Source organism: Lissotriton vulgaris, chromosome 1_1, assembly GCF_964263255.1.
Source record: "Lissotriton vulgaris chromosome 1_1, aLisVul1.2, whole genome shotgun sequence".
NCBI lineage: Eukaryota > Metazoa > Chordata > Amphibia > Caudata > Salamandridae > Lissotriton > Lissotriton vulgaris.
In genome coordinates, this window is record NC_141685.1 from 1446745391 (window position 1) to 1446760167 (window position 14777).

The following is a 14777-nucleotide window of genomic DNA, read 5'->3' on the forward strand; positions in this document are numbered from 1 at the left end:
GTTGAGGCTACAAAATGGAGGTTATAAATCCTTTCTAGGGTAAGAAGCAATTTCAGACAAATTCTCTGACGGAATTTTTGGCATTTAGATATTAAAGGTGCACCAGTGACATTTACCTCTATCTAGCTCTATCTCTAAAGCATTAATTCTCATTATTATAACAATGTAGATCAAGCACACTGTCTGTGTGGGAGAATAAACCATATATACCCATGGAAATATACAAAAACATTCCTAAAAATTGACATGGAAAGCTGTGTCTTTCACTGAGACTGCCATGTGGCAAATTCACTTTGTTCCTATTCATGCTGTGCAAAAATCTACCTAGTGTAGAGTTTAGCACATGGGAAATAGAGCCCTCAGTGCAAATGCTCCTTTTTTTCTACATAGAAAAAACATTCACCTACAAGGGTTCACTGACAGAATATCGACCTCAAAAATATAAATGAAAAAAATATTGAGGTAAAAATATAGAATGCAAAAATATTGACTCATACTTAAACAGGTAAGTACAAAAATATATAGAAAAAATATAGATGTCAAAAATATAGTTGTACAAAATATAGATTTATATATATATATAAAATAAAATAATATATATTAAATATATTAAATAAAACAAATAATAAACTAATATTTATTTTTATTTATTTTATCATTTTAAAATGATATAACATTTAGAAATATATATATGGTGTTGCTCAGTGCACTCAAATACGCATTTGCAAGTGACAATCCAAATTATGTTTGATATTATTACCAGCACGCTTTTTCTAGTATATATATGGAGCATTGACAATTCGAATTCTGGCACTGGCCATGTATTTAAGGCTTTTGAACTCTGCATTGCCGTCCAAATGGATTGAGGGCCTTGTAATCTGGTTGGGAGAAATAACGATCACCCAGTGGCTGACATTAGCGTAGGACACAAATACACTTTGTGTAAATAAAGCCCCACAGTGCTGCCACTAATCTCATGAATTTGAAGATGTTGCTCAGTGCACTCAAACACGCATTTGCAAGTGACAATCCAAATCATGTTCGATATTGTTACCAGAACGGTTTTCCATTTGAAATTTGCGATGTCTTGACACAGAATTGTTAATAATATATGCAGCACGGCCTAATTCAATTTGAGCAATGCGAAAAGAAAGGGCATTTTATGTTTTTACAGAGAGTTGGCGCTGCAATGTTAAATACCCAAATACACTGGCTAGTCATTATGACAAGCTTCTATCAAGAGCAGGAGAGATACCATTATATCTTTTCAGGGCATATATCAGCAGGCGCACTATGTTTAAATGCTTGATGTAACTATGTGAAATAATGCACTATGGGCTAGATGTAGGTAATACAGATTTACCGATTTTAAATTACCGAATTTTACCGATTCGGTAATTAAAAATCGGTAAATCTATGGGGTCGACATGTAGGTATTCCAGATGTGCTGGAATACCGAATCGGATGATTTCGGTATTTACCGATTCGGTAAATACCGAATCGGTAATGCCCATTCATTCCTATGGGCTTTGAAGCCCATAGGAATGAATGGGCATTACCGATTCAGTATTTACCGAATCGGTAAATACCGAATTTCCCAAGGGTGCAGGGGGTGTCACTTTGACACCCTCTGGCACCCCCAAAACAGGCTCGGGTGCCTTGTGGCAGGCATACATGCCCTAAGGGCAGGTCTGCCTGTCACATGGCATAGGTGTGCATGCACACATGTGCATGCACACCGGAATCGGTATTTTACCATCAAATTGGATTTGATGGTAAAATACCGATTCGGTAAGGCTCCTGGGACTCTGAAGAGTCCCACCTACATATGGGTGGCTCAGATTCGGTAAATTTACCGATTTTTTATTTTACCGAATCGGTAAAATTACCGAATCGGTATTTTACCGATTCGGTAAAATAAAGCCCCCTACATGGCAATCACCTATTTACCGATCGGTAACGGCGGAAAATACTGATTTTCGGCCGTTACCGACCGACCTACATCGGGCCCTATGCTTTTATTCATAGGTATAATCACGTTGCATTCAGCATTTTAGTTATTATGCACTTAGAATGTTTTGCCAGTGACATTTTCTGTTTAACATGTAACAGTCAAAATAGCAGTAATCACCATTTGATTATAACTACATAGTCTGTCTTCTGTGCCTATCCATTTTCAAATGAGGAGATGGGGTATTTAACTGGGATTGTTGTGTCGCCGATTAGATTGACATAGGCTGCTGCGCAGCCGATACGTGAATCTCATCTAATGCAGGGTCTAGGGAAACCTGGAACACAATAAAGGAGCCCTATTCCTACCTACCTCGAGTACATGCCTCTTCTTCATTGGAGTTGGATATTTCTTTTTATATATATTTATATATATATCCAATGCAAAGAGGTCCTTCTGGGAGCCTGAAACCCAAGGAGGGCGGCACGCTGACCGGTGGAGCAAGCCGGTAATTGAATCAAAGTTCCATTGGGGTAATGCGCGCACAATGGCCACGAGAAATGGAAATTGCACAAAGGGGATTTATTGCTTAATATACCATGTGTTACGCGTTTCGCCCGTGCACCGGCCTTGATCACACACAGAGTGAAAGTAATGCAGGTTATAAATACTGTTTGGTATGACACAGAAATAGACATAGGACTCAAGGTAAAAACAAAATAACGGCGGCCATCTTGGAACATGTAAACGTAAAGTAAAATACTGTCTGCCATTGCAGAGTGCTCAATGGTTACATGTTAATAGACATAAATAAAGTGCTCCAGTGTATTTGTTAGCCATCAAGGGTGGACAAATCAAAATGCATATTAGCCCAGAATAAATGTGTAGTGTCACCGTGATGTGATGTCACGTCAAGTGGTATTAGTGAGCGGACTAACAATTGAGATGTGCTAAGGCCCTAATGTTACAATATTGGACCTAATAAGGTGAACCGTACAAGTGTGATCAGCGTTCTGTCTAGGCAAGTGCCACCAGCATCTGCAATTTCTGCTTGGTTGTGATGTTCTACCCCTTACATGCGGCGTATTGCCAAAAGGTCACATGTTGGGGGAATCCTGTGGAACGTTGTGTCCCCTGCAAGGGAATAGTAACAGGACATACCTACGCAAGTGTGACATAAACGGTGGTGTGTTTTTGTCTAACTGCGTGCAGCAATATTCCCAGAAGATCACAGGCAGTTTGGACACGTGTGGCTGTACAATGTAGGGAAGTATCCTTACATTAAAAAAGTCAAATTTAATCAGGAGGCATGGTGCCTGAGGGCCTCAAAGAGTGAAGTTGGACTCTTAATGTTAGGGGTAAGAAAGGGTGTCAGGGCTTGGAGCATTTAGACAGTAACCTAAAAAAGTTACATAAACATATCCCTAAGTGAGAAAAAGCTAAAAAAAACGGTCATGAACAAGTGTAAACACAAACAGAACATCAAATGAGAAAAGGGGTTGCTTATCTGAACCACTTTGCCACTCACCACGTCGCCACTCAATCACGAAGAAAATGGTAGGCAGCCCAACAGTTTGCAGGCACATTCCTCGGGGCCCCTTCCTTTCCTCCTGCAATCGAGAAAGAGATAAAGAAAATGTATGAATAAAATACAAACAAGAAGGTAAGAAAACAGATAGACATTAAGGGCCCGATGTAGGTAAAATTGATTTACCGATTTTAAATTACCGAATTTTACCGATTCGGTAATTTAAAATCGGTAAATCAATGGGTCCGATATGTAGGTATTCCAGATGTGCTGGAATACCGAATCGGATGAATTCGGTATTTACCGATTCGGTAAATACCGAATCGGTAATGCCCATTCATTCCTATGGGCTTTGAAGCCCATAGGAATGAATGGACATTACCGATTCGGTATTTACCGAATCGGTAAATACCGAATTTCTCAAGGGTGCAGGGGGTGTCACTTTGACACCCTCTGGCACCCCCAAAACAGGCACGGGTGCCATGTGGCAGGCATACCTGCCCTAAGGGCAGGTCTGCCTGTCACATGGCATAGGTGTGCATGCACACATGTGCATGCACACCGGAATCGTTATTTTACCATCAAATAGGATTTGATGGTAAAATACCGATTCGTTAAGGCTCCTGGGACTCTGAAGAGTCCCACCTACATATGGGTGGCTCCGAATCGGTAAAACTACCGAATCGGTATTTTACCGATTCGGTAACTTTACCGAATCGGTAAAGTTACCGATTCTGTATTTTACAGAATCGGTAACTTTACCGAATCGGTAAAGTTACCGATTCGGTAAAATAGTGCACCTACATGTCAAATCATGTATACCGATCGGTAACGGCCGAAAATACCGATTTTCGGCCGTTACCGACCGACCTACATCGGGCCCTAAATGTATACTGTTATCAATAGCTCAGCTCCAAATTGTAGCATTATGTAAGAAAAGGACAGTAAAACACAGAGATACAGCAGTCGAGCAAAAATTTCTGAATAAAATGTCAAGGAGTGAAGATGGTGAATGAACATCATTCATCCCATAGATGTATGGACATCTCCTCATCCTTATTGAAACCTCCAGTGTGCCTGGTTCCTAGATTGATAATAAGTATGGATTCCCTTTTCCTGAATGCTAGAGCTCTGTTACCTCCTCTACTACTGGAGGTGACCTGTTCTATGGCATAGTATCTAAGTTTGGAACTGTCAGAGAAGTGGTGTGTCTCGAAATGTCTAGCTATGGGATAGTGTATGTCCTTGTTGGTTTTAGCCCTCATGTGTTCGAGTACTCGCTTTTTGGCCATGTGTGGTGCTACCAACGTACCTCATGTTGCAGGGACATTCCAGAATGTACACAACAAAAGTGGTTCTGCAGGTGAGGAATTGTTTGATTGGTACACTGGTTCCTGTTGTGGAGTTGGGGTATTCATTTATCATCTGACTGATACGACACACCTTGCCGTGACTGCATGGGAAAAATCCCTGCAATGTAATCCCTCTTTTAAGAATGTTGTTGGTGATATCACTGTGTACCAGTGTATCCCGGAAGCTGCGTTCCCGTCTATATGTGATGTTAGGTCTATTTGTGATGGAGTCACGTATCACTGGGTCTTTGGTAAGAATATCCTAGTTTTTAGAGAGAATCTTTTCTATCTCTTTGGAATTCCCATTGTAGGGGCGTATCACCCGAGTGGGATTCTCATCCTCGCTGATGATAGCTTTGGGGGTGTCCTCAAGAGTCTTGGTTCTGTCTATGTCTTTTATTTTGTCAACGGCTCTCTGTAGTACCCATTTAGGGTACCCTCTTTCTGCGAACCTAGTTATCATGGTGGTTTGTTCTGCCATGTAGGCAGTAGTGGAGTTGCAATTATGCTTTGCCCTTAACAGTTCCCCATAAGGGATGCTTCACTTCAGGTTATCGGGATGGCTGCTCATGGCGTGAAGGAGTGCATTCCCTGCAGTGGCCTTTCTGTACAAGCTGGTGTGAATCTTGTTGTTACAGATTATTATTCTCGTGTCAACAAATTCCACTTCTTTTCTGGTGCTGGTCAGGGTAAGGTTGTAAGTGTTAGAGTTGAGCTTGTTGATGAAATCATTGGCCTCATTCTCACTGCCCTTTCATATCAGAAACAAATTGTCAATATACCTGAGCCATAATTTTACTCCGCTGAAATTAATGGAAAGGTTGGGATCTTTTCTGATGTTTCCTCCCAGGCCCCAAGAAAGAAACGTAAAACTAGGTGCGATTCCCGTTCCCATGGCAGTACCGAGGGTTTATCTAAATATACTCCCATTGAACATAAAGAAGTTGTCCGTGAGACAGTATATTATCATGTCAGTGAGCATGTTGATGTAGTTAAGGTGTTTAACTGGCCTCCTTGCTAAATATTTACCGCAGGACCTTATGCGATGCTTGTGTTCAATGATAGTATAAAGGGAGTTGACATCCATAGTGATCAGTAGGTAACCTTGTGGCCATTCCATGTAATTGATTTTGTTGAGAAACTCCTTGGGGTCTCTGACATGAGAGGGCAAAGTGATCACTTGGTCCCTTAAGAAATGGTCAGCGTACCTGGAGACATTTTCCAGGCAGCTGCCATGGGAGGAGATAATGGGTCTACCCGGTAATTCTGTATGTTTTTGTGAACCTTCGGAAAGAAGCATAAAACTGGAAGTATAGTGTAGTCTTTGTTAAGGAAACAATATTCCTCCCACTCAAGGAGATGTCATCAGTGATGTCATCAGTGATATCACTGACCATGTCATGAATGATGTAATATGTGACATCATCAGCAGTGGATTGCGGGCACGCGAATTATAGTGAGTCCATCTAACTATAACGTGGGATTTTCAATGGTTTTGTATGAGTAAAATGTTCAGCTAACTATAACTGGTGTGAAACCTATGGTTTTTTCAGTGAATTTGAAAGGTTTTTTAAATGCTAATTCCTAACTATAACAAATGTGCAACCTATGGTTTTTTCAGTGAATTTCAAAGGTTTTTTAAATTCTAATTCCTAACTATAACGATTGTGAAACCTATGGTTTTTTCAGTGAATTTCAAAGGTTTTTTAAAAGCTGACAGAAGAGGAGTGAGAGACTAAGAGGATGGAGAGAATGGGACTAACAGAGAGAGAATGAGGGCAGGGGAGTGTAGAAGTAAGAGGAGAGAAGGAGTAAGAGAAGGAGTTAGTGAAGTGGAGTAAGGAGAGTAAGGGAAGGGAAAAGAGTAAAGGAGAGAAGAAAGGGAAGAGAGAGGAAGGAAAGTAAAGGAGAAGGTCTGAAAGAAGGTGAGTGTGGGAGTATGGCTGAGTTATAGGGAGTGAGCGTGACAGAAGAGAAGTGAGAGACTAAGGGGACAGAGAGAATGAGGCTAATAGAGAAGGAATGAGGGAAGAGAAGTGTAGAACTAAGAGAACAGAAGGAGTAAGAGAAGGAGTTAGTGAAGTGGAGTAAGGAGAGTAAGGGAAGGGAAAAGACTGAAGGAGCGAAAGAAGGGAAGAGAGAGGAAGGAAAGTAAAGGAGAAGGTCTGAAAGAAGGTGAGTGTGAGAGAGGAGTGAGGAAAAGGGGAGTAAACGTGGGGATTCAGAATAAGTGAGGGAAGCGCAGTAAGGGAACAGGGGTGTTGGAGCATGAGAGAAGAGTAGTGAAGTTAAGGAAAAGAGTGTTGAGAATTGACAATGAGGCATGGAAGGTGAGTGAGGGTGAATGTAGGGTCGTAAGACAGTGAGGAGACAATGGGAGTGAAGGTAACAGAAGAGGAGTGAGAGACTAAGAGGACGGAGAGAATGAGACTAACAGAGAGAGAATGAGGGAAGGGGAGTGTAGAAGTAAGAGTAGAGAAGGAGTAAGAGAAGGAGTTAGTGAAGTGGAGTAAGGAGAGTAAGGGAAAGGAAAAGACTGAAGGAGCGAAGGAAGGGAAGAGAGAGGAAGGAAAGTAACGGAGAAGGTCTGAAAGAAGATGAGTGTGGGAGTATGGCTGAGTTATAGGGAGTAAAACTATTTTCTTTCACTGTTTTACCCTGTGGTGCGCTCAGGGTGCGCGTACCAGAGAGCGTACATGGGAACGCACCCAGCGCTTACCCCGCGAAAATTGCACAAAAAAAAGTTTTTTTGCCCTTCAGGGTCCTTCTAGGCCAACCTTAAAAAACCTAAGGGGTCAGGTTGTGTGTACCCTGCCCCCTTTTACACATTTCCCCCTTTTTATTTTCACCTCTTGTGTCTCGATTCTACCGAGACACAAGATGGCGGACTCTCCGGACTGTTTAGAACGTTAACAGACATCCGACAGCCAATCAGCTTTCCGCTCGCGCACTCCCGTAACGCGCCGAGTGCGCTCCCCAGTACGCGTACCGGAGAGCACTCGGAGCGCGCCTATAGATATATATGTGTTTTTTAAGTTAATTTTCGTAAAAACCATTGGAGCAAATTTCAGCAAATATAGCAAAGGCACATCTGCGTACCAGTCCCTACAATTTTGCAAAGTTTGGCGTAATTCCGTTCAGCGGTTCGAGCTGTAGCCGTGTCAGAACATCCTATGGAAAATTGCATGCGGAAAACACGTTTTGGGACCCCCCTTTTTTCTCAGCCCCCACTTGACGAATCCCCCCGAAACTTTCAGGAAAGGAGCGGACTGGAGCTGGACAAAATTTTGGAAAAATTACACGCAAATTTCTCAACCGGCGCCAAAGTTATTCCCAATAGAATGTTGCGGATGTCCTATGGTAGCTAGGTCCTAACTATAACTACCTACTGGTGACCGCCAGTAGGATATATATATATGTATATATATATATATATATATATATATATATATATATATATATATATATATATATATATATATATATATATATATATATATATATATATATATATATATATATATATATATATATATATATATATATATATATATATTCCTTGAAAAAACCATAGGTTTCACACCAGTTATAGTTAGGAATTAGCATTTAAAAAACCTATTAAATTCACTAAAAAAACCATAGGTTTCACATCAGTTATAGTTAGCTGGAAATTTTACTGACATAAAACCAATGAAATTCCACGTTATAGTTAGTTGGACTCACTATAACTTGCGCGCCTGCAATGCACTGCTGATGACGTCACATATTACATCACTCATGACATGGTCAGTGACATCACTCATGACATCACTGATGACACCATCCAGTGAATGTGTGTCTTTATGAAAAATAAATATGTTTTATATTTGTATTTGTAAAGGACGATGGAAGAATAAATGGTTAAATAAGTGTGTAAATGGATGTTTTTTTTAAAAGAATTGATTGGTTACCTGCCTTATTAAGTGTATCTTAATGAATACATCTATTAACGAGTAATTTTTAAATATTTAAATATATGTATCAGTGTTTCACTTTGTGTATAAGTGGCTGCATGGGTTGGTGACTGACTCACTGTTTGTATGTGTTTAGAAGACAGCATATGTGCAGGACTGTATGGGTGGATGAGTATGTATATGTGTGTGTTAGTGAGTGAATGCCTGTCTCACTAGTGTCTTTATGAGTAACTACATATGTTTTAATCTTGTATATATGAGCATTGATAAATATAAGTCAGTATATGTGAGAGTGAGAGATTGAAAGAGTTCCTGTTTAAATAAGTATGTGTTTCTATAAGTGATTGTTTAAGAGAGTAAGTATGTGTAAGTTTCCTTAGAAGTAATGTGCTAATGTATGTATAGCTGTATATGCAAATAAATGGATGTTCAATAGTTTATTTGCATGTGTGAGTATGTGTGAGTATGTGTGGGAGTAACTTTTGTAAGACTGTCGGTGTGTAACAGGATGTATATGTGTATCACTATATATGATGAGTGAGAATATGTATGAGTGACTATATAGAACTGTTGGTGTATGAGTGGATGTGTATATAGATGGTGGAATTACTGAATTGGTTATTGTAACTGGTATGGGTATCTCCATTTGTTTTGAAAATGTTAGTTTCTATTGTTTGAATATGTGTTTTCAATGGTTACATTACACTGAAAGGAGGTCTATCAGTCTGTCACAAGGATGGTGTCATCAGTGATGTCATGAGTGATGTCACTGACCATGTCATGAGTGATGTAATATGTGACGTCATCAGCAGTGCATTGCAGGCGCGCAAGTTATAGTGAGTCCAACTAACTATAACGTGGAATTTCATTGGTTTTATGTCAGTAAAATTTCCAGCTAACTATAACTGATGTGAAACCTATGGTTTTTTTAGTGAATTTAATAGGTTTTTTAAATGCTAATTCCTAACTATAACTGGTGTGAAACCTATGGTTTTTTCAGTGAATTTCATTGGTTTTTTAAATGCTAATTCCTAACTATAACTGGTGTGAAACCTATGTTTTTTTCAGTGAATTTCAAACTTTTTTTAATTCTAATTCCTAACTATAAGTCTCACTTTATAAATAAGACTCTAAGCACTCTAGTTGTTCTTTAGAACACTCTGGTACATTCTGTCATTGGGCTACAGTTGGGCTACATCTAGCTGATACTTGGGCTACATTTGGATTTTTTGGTCTCTGGTGGCCATCTTTGGGCTACATTGGGCTACATTGGGCTACATTTGGGCTACATTTTGGCATATATATAGCCCAATGTAGCACAATATATATTTTTTCAAAGTTAATTTTCGTAAAAAACACTTAAGAATAGGGCTAACAGCCCCTACAATTTTTCCCAATTTTTTTTTTATTTTTTGCTTTGGAGCGCTCCCGGTGCGCTTCCCGGGGAGCGCCCCAAAAAGCGTACTTTTATAAAGCGCCCCCGGGCGCGCTCCGGGGAGCGTCCCGTAAGCACCAAAACATGATCGTGACGTATCGCGTAGCCGCGTCCACGTGATACGCGTGATACGCACGGCGTAAGCGCACCCGGAAGTACTCGAGCGAATACGATCGCGCAACGTAAACATCCGACGCGCTTACGCTACGCGACCCGGGGCGCCCCCGGGCGCGCCCGGGGGCACGTAGCGTAAGCGCGTCGGGTCATGTGACCTGAAAATAACACTTTTCATTGGTTCATAACAGTTTTAGTTTCAAAATGATGAAGCCCCTGGTCTTGTGACCTGAAAATAACACTTCTCATTGGTTCAGGACAGTTTTTTTTCCAAATGATGAAAGACCCCACCTTTTTTCCTTATTCTGACTTTGTCCTTTGACTGAGGAAGACCTGTTTGTACATCTCTGTACCTTTTTGATCTTAATAATGGCTTCAGTAGCAGCAGCAGCCGGTGCATCTGCCCCACCACCACCACCACCAACAGGACCAGCTCCAGATTATATTGGTGGTCAAGAAGAGGAGGAGGAGGAAGAGGAAGAGGAGGAGGGGAGGAGAAGATGGCTGCCTGAAGAAAATACCCCATACAAACCCAAGCCACACATTGTATGGGAGTTTTTTTCAATCCCAGAGGGCAAGAAAAAAGTGAATGCGGCCAAGGTAACTTGCCTAATCTGCAATGAAGAACTCTCACGGGGCAACCCAAACAAAAAATATTCATTTGGTAACTATACCATGATTCGTCATATGACCCGAAAGCACCCAAACAACTACTCTTGTGCAGAGCTCAGGGAACTGGCCAGTAACCTCCCCCAGTCGTCAAGGACCACCTCCCAAAGAAACCAACCCACTTCATCGGGACCAGAAACATCAGAGATGATGCCTTGTATTCAGCCAAGATTTGCTGATTTTAAAATCACTTGTTCTGCATGTGGCAAGCTTATCGCATATGGTGAAAAAATCGTAAAGCTCATCGTCCTTGCAGGTGATAATCACAAGTGCCCCAAAAAGAAGTAATTTTTTGGGTTTTTTGTTTTTTTGCTCCAGTTGAGCCAGTTTCAATTCCCTTTTTTTGTTTCTCCCCCTAAAAAAATACAAAAAAAATATAAAACTGTTTTGAAAAGCCAAAAAAAGTACAAAATGTTCAAAAAACACAAAAAAATATAAAACAACAAAAAGAAGAAAAAAAAGTTCTTTTTAGACCTACCTCCAATTTCTAAATAAAGGCTTCATTTTTTAAAAACTCTGTCATCTTTTTCCCTCATAGTACGCTCCCCGGGCCGCTCCCCGGTGCGCGTACCGGGCGCTTCCCCCGCGCAAAACGAAAAAAAATAATATTTTAAATGCCCCCCGGGGCCCTTTTATAGCCCCCACATCAAACCTAGGGGGTCAAGGGGGGGTCTACCCTGCCCCCTTATGGTCATTTCCCTCTTTGTTTTGCCCACCTCTCGTGTCTCGATCCTACCGAGACACAAGATGGCGGCCGCTCCAGACTGTTTCGAATGTTTACAGACACCCGAGAGCCAATCAGCTTTCCGTGCGCACCTCGCGTGGCGTGCCCGGTGCGCGTACCGGTGCACGTACCAGAGTGCGGCTATAGATATATATGTTTTTTTGAACCTTAATTACTCAAAATCCACTGGAGCATGTATCTTGAGACATAGCAAAGGCACATCGGGCTACCAGTCCCTACAATTTTGCCAAGTTTGGTGGAAATCCATTCAGCCGTTCGGGCTAAAAGTGAAATCGACCGCCCTATGGAAATTAACATGGGGAAAACGTGTTTTGGGACCCCCCTTTTATCTCGGCCCCCGCTTGACGAATCCCCCCCAAACTTAAAGGGAAGGACCGGAACGCCGCGAGGCCATTTTGAGGAAATTTTGAGGCAGATTCGCCAACCGGCGCCAAAGTTATTCCAAATAGAATTTTGAGATTTAACATTGAAAAAAATCCTAACTATAACTACCTACTGGCGACCGCCAGTAGGTAATATATATATATATATATATAAATTACCTACTGGCAGTCGCCAGTAGGTATATATAGTTAGGATTTTTTTGAATAGGGATTTCTGAAAATTCTATGTTGAATAACTTTGGCGTTGATGGACAGAATTGGCTGAAATTTTCAGGAAAATGGCACATTTTGTTTCTGAGCGTCCCCTGAAAGTTTGGGGGGGTTTCGTCAAGTGGGGGCCGAGAAAAAAGGGGGGTCCCAAAACGTGTTTTTAACATTGAGTTTTCCATAGGGCGGTTGGACTCACTTTTAGCTCGAACGGCTGAATGGATTTCCACAAAACTTGGCAAAATTGTAGGGACTGGTAGCCCGATGTGCCTTTGCTATGTCTCAAGATATATGCTCCAGTGGTTTTTACGAAAATTAACTTTGAAAAATATATATTGGGCTACATTGGGCTATATATATGTTAGAGCCCAAATGTAGCCCAATGTAGCCCAATGTAGCCCAAAGATGGCCGCCAGAGACAAAAAAAAACAAATGTAGCCCAAATATCAGCCAGATGTAGCCCAACTATAGCCCAGTGACAGAATGTCCCAGAGTGTTCTAAAGAACAACTAGAGCGCTAACAGTCTTATTTATGACAAAAGTATGACACACCTGAAGTCATCTTGATTGGAATAAAGTGTTAACACTTAAAACATTTAATTTGCAAAGGAACAAAATGAGGGGTTTCATTTTGCCATAGAAATGTAATATATATATATTATTCACTGAAAAAACCATAGGTTTTAGCCCATATATAGTTAGGGATTAGCATTTACAAAACCTTAATTTACTCGCACAAAACCATAGAAATTCGCATATATAGTTAGATGCAATAACTATATATCGCGCACCCGCAACCCACTGCTGATAATGTCACATATTACATCATTCATGACATGGTCAGTGACATCACTGATGACATCACTGATGACATCTCAAATGACATCATTCATGACATGGTCAGTGACATCACTGATGACATCACTGATGACATCTCAAATAACATCACTGATAAAATCACTGATAACATCTCATTTGTCATTACTGATCACATCACTGATGATATCATTCATGTGATAATACGATCAACCTCTTCAGACTCTAATATAACCTTAGATACAATCAATGTAAACAGACTCTCACAGACTGCCACTCATCCATGGAGTTACTCACACACCTAGTCAGTCATGCAAAGAATCAATCACACCTCCATTTCCTCAACTATACAGTTATACACACCTTACTTAATCAAACATATACTAACACATATTTACTCTCTTATACAATCCCTGATACAAGTTCACAATGATCCATACAGCCACTCACACATTCACTGGCTCTTATGCACAGTTATTTATATATGTCAACTCTTACATGTACTGTGTTTTACATATGTACTTACTTTGACATGTAGCACTGAGAAATCCAATTACTCACCAATGCACTCATGCTGATAGTCAAACGCCCATACAGCTGTTTTCACATGCAGTTTTGAACCCATACATCTACTGAATCAACTGCTCACACATCTATGCACAGAGTCACACACCTCCCAGCCACCCCCACACACACACTCAGTCTCCCATACAAATATTTGGGCAACCAATCAATAACCCATATAGTTACTCATATAGCTACTGATCAAAACATGCAGCAGTTCCAGAACTACAGTAATAGTGATGCACAAATTAAGACAGTTTAGTCACTAACCCATGCACTCAGTGAGACACATTTAATCATTCTCTCATACAGTCAGTCATGCACCTACTAAATCCTTCATCCAAACACTTATACATCCACTCATTCTTCAATATGTAAGACATATTTTAACTTTACAGAAACATACAGTCACTGGATGTTGTCATTTGAGATGCCATCAGTGATGTCATTTGAGATGTCATCAGTGATGTCATCAGTGATGTCACTGACCATGTCATGAATGATGTAATATGTGACATCATCAGCAGTGGGTTGCGGGTGCGCGATATATAGTTATTGCATCTAACTATATATGCGAATTTCTATGGTTTTGTGCGAGTAAATTAAGGTTTTGTAAATGCTAATCCCTAACTATATAGGGGCTAAAACCTATGGTTTTTTCAGTGAATTTCAATGGTTTTTTAATAGCAAATATCAAAAGCTGTCAAATGTGAAGTACGTGATAGGTAAAAACATTTTCGTATTTATGCACGCTGATGTACTTTGAACGCTGCCCCCCCCTCCCCCCCGCTTTTCTCTTAGCAGTACTCTCTCTTTGCAGATAGTGAAGGGTAGTTAACGCAGGCCTTTGCCCCCGTTCTAATCCATCATGCCTGCTTCTCTCTCCATTTGATTGATTGTTATCCAAGCATTTACTGTTTTAGAATTGGTTCTCTTTGGTTCATTCTCTATTTACAAACAAGCACAGAGTCGCAATACTCTGTTTAGTCTTTGCAGATAGTGAAAAATCGTTTTAAAAAACAAAAGGAATCGAGCAAAATCAGTAGGCCACTAATGGGAT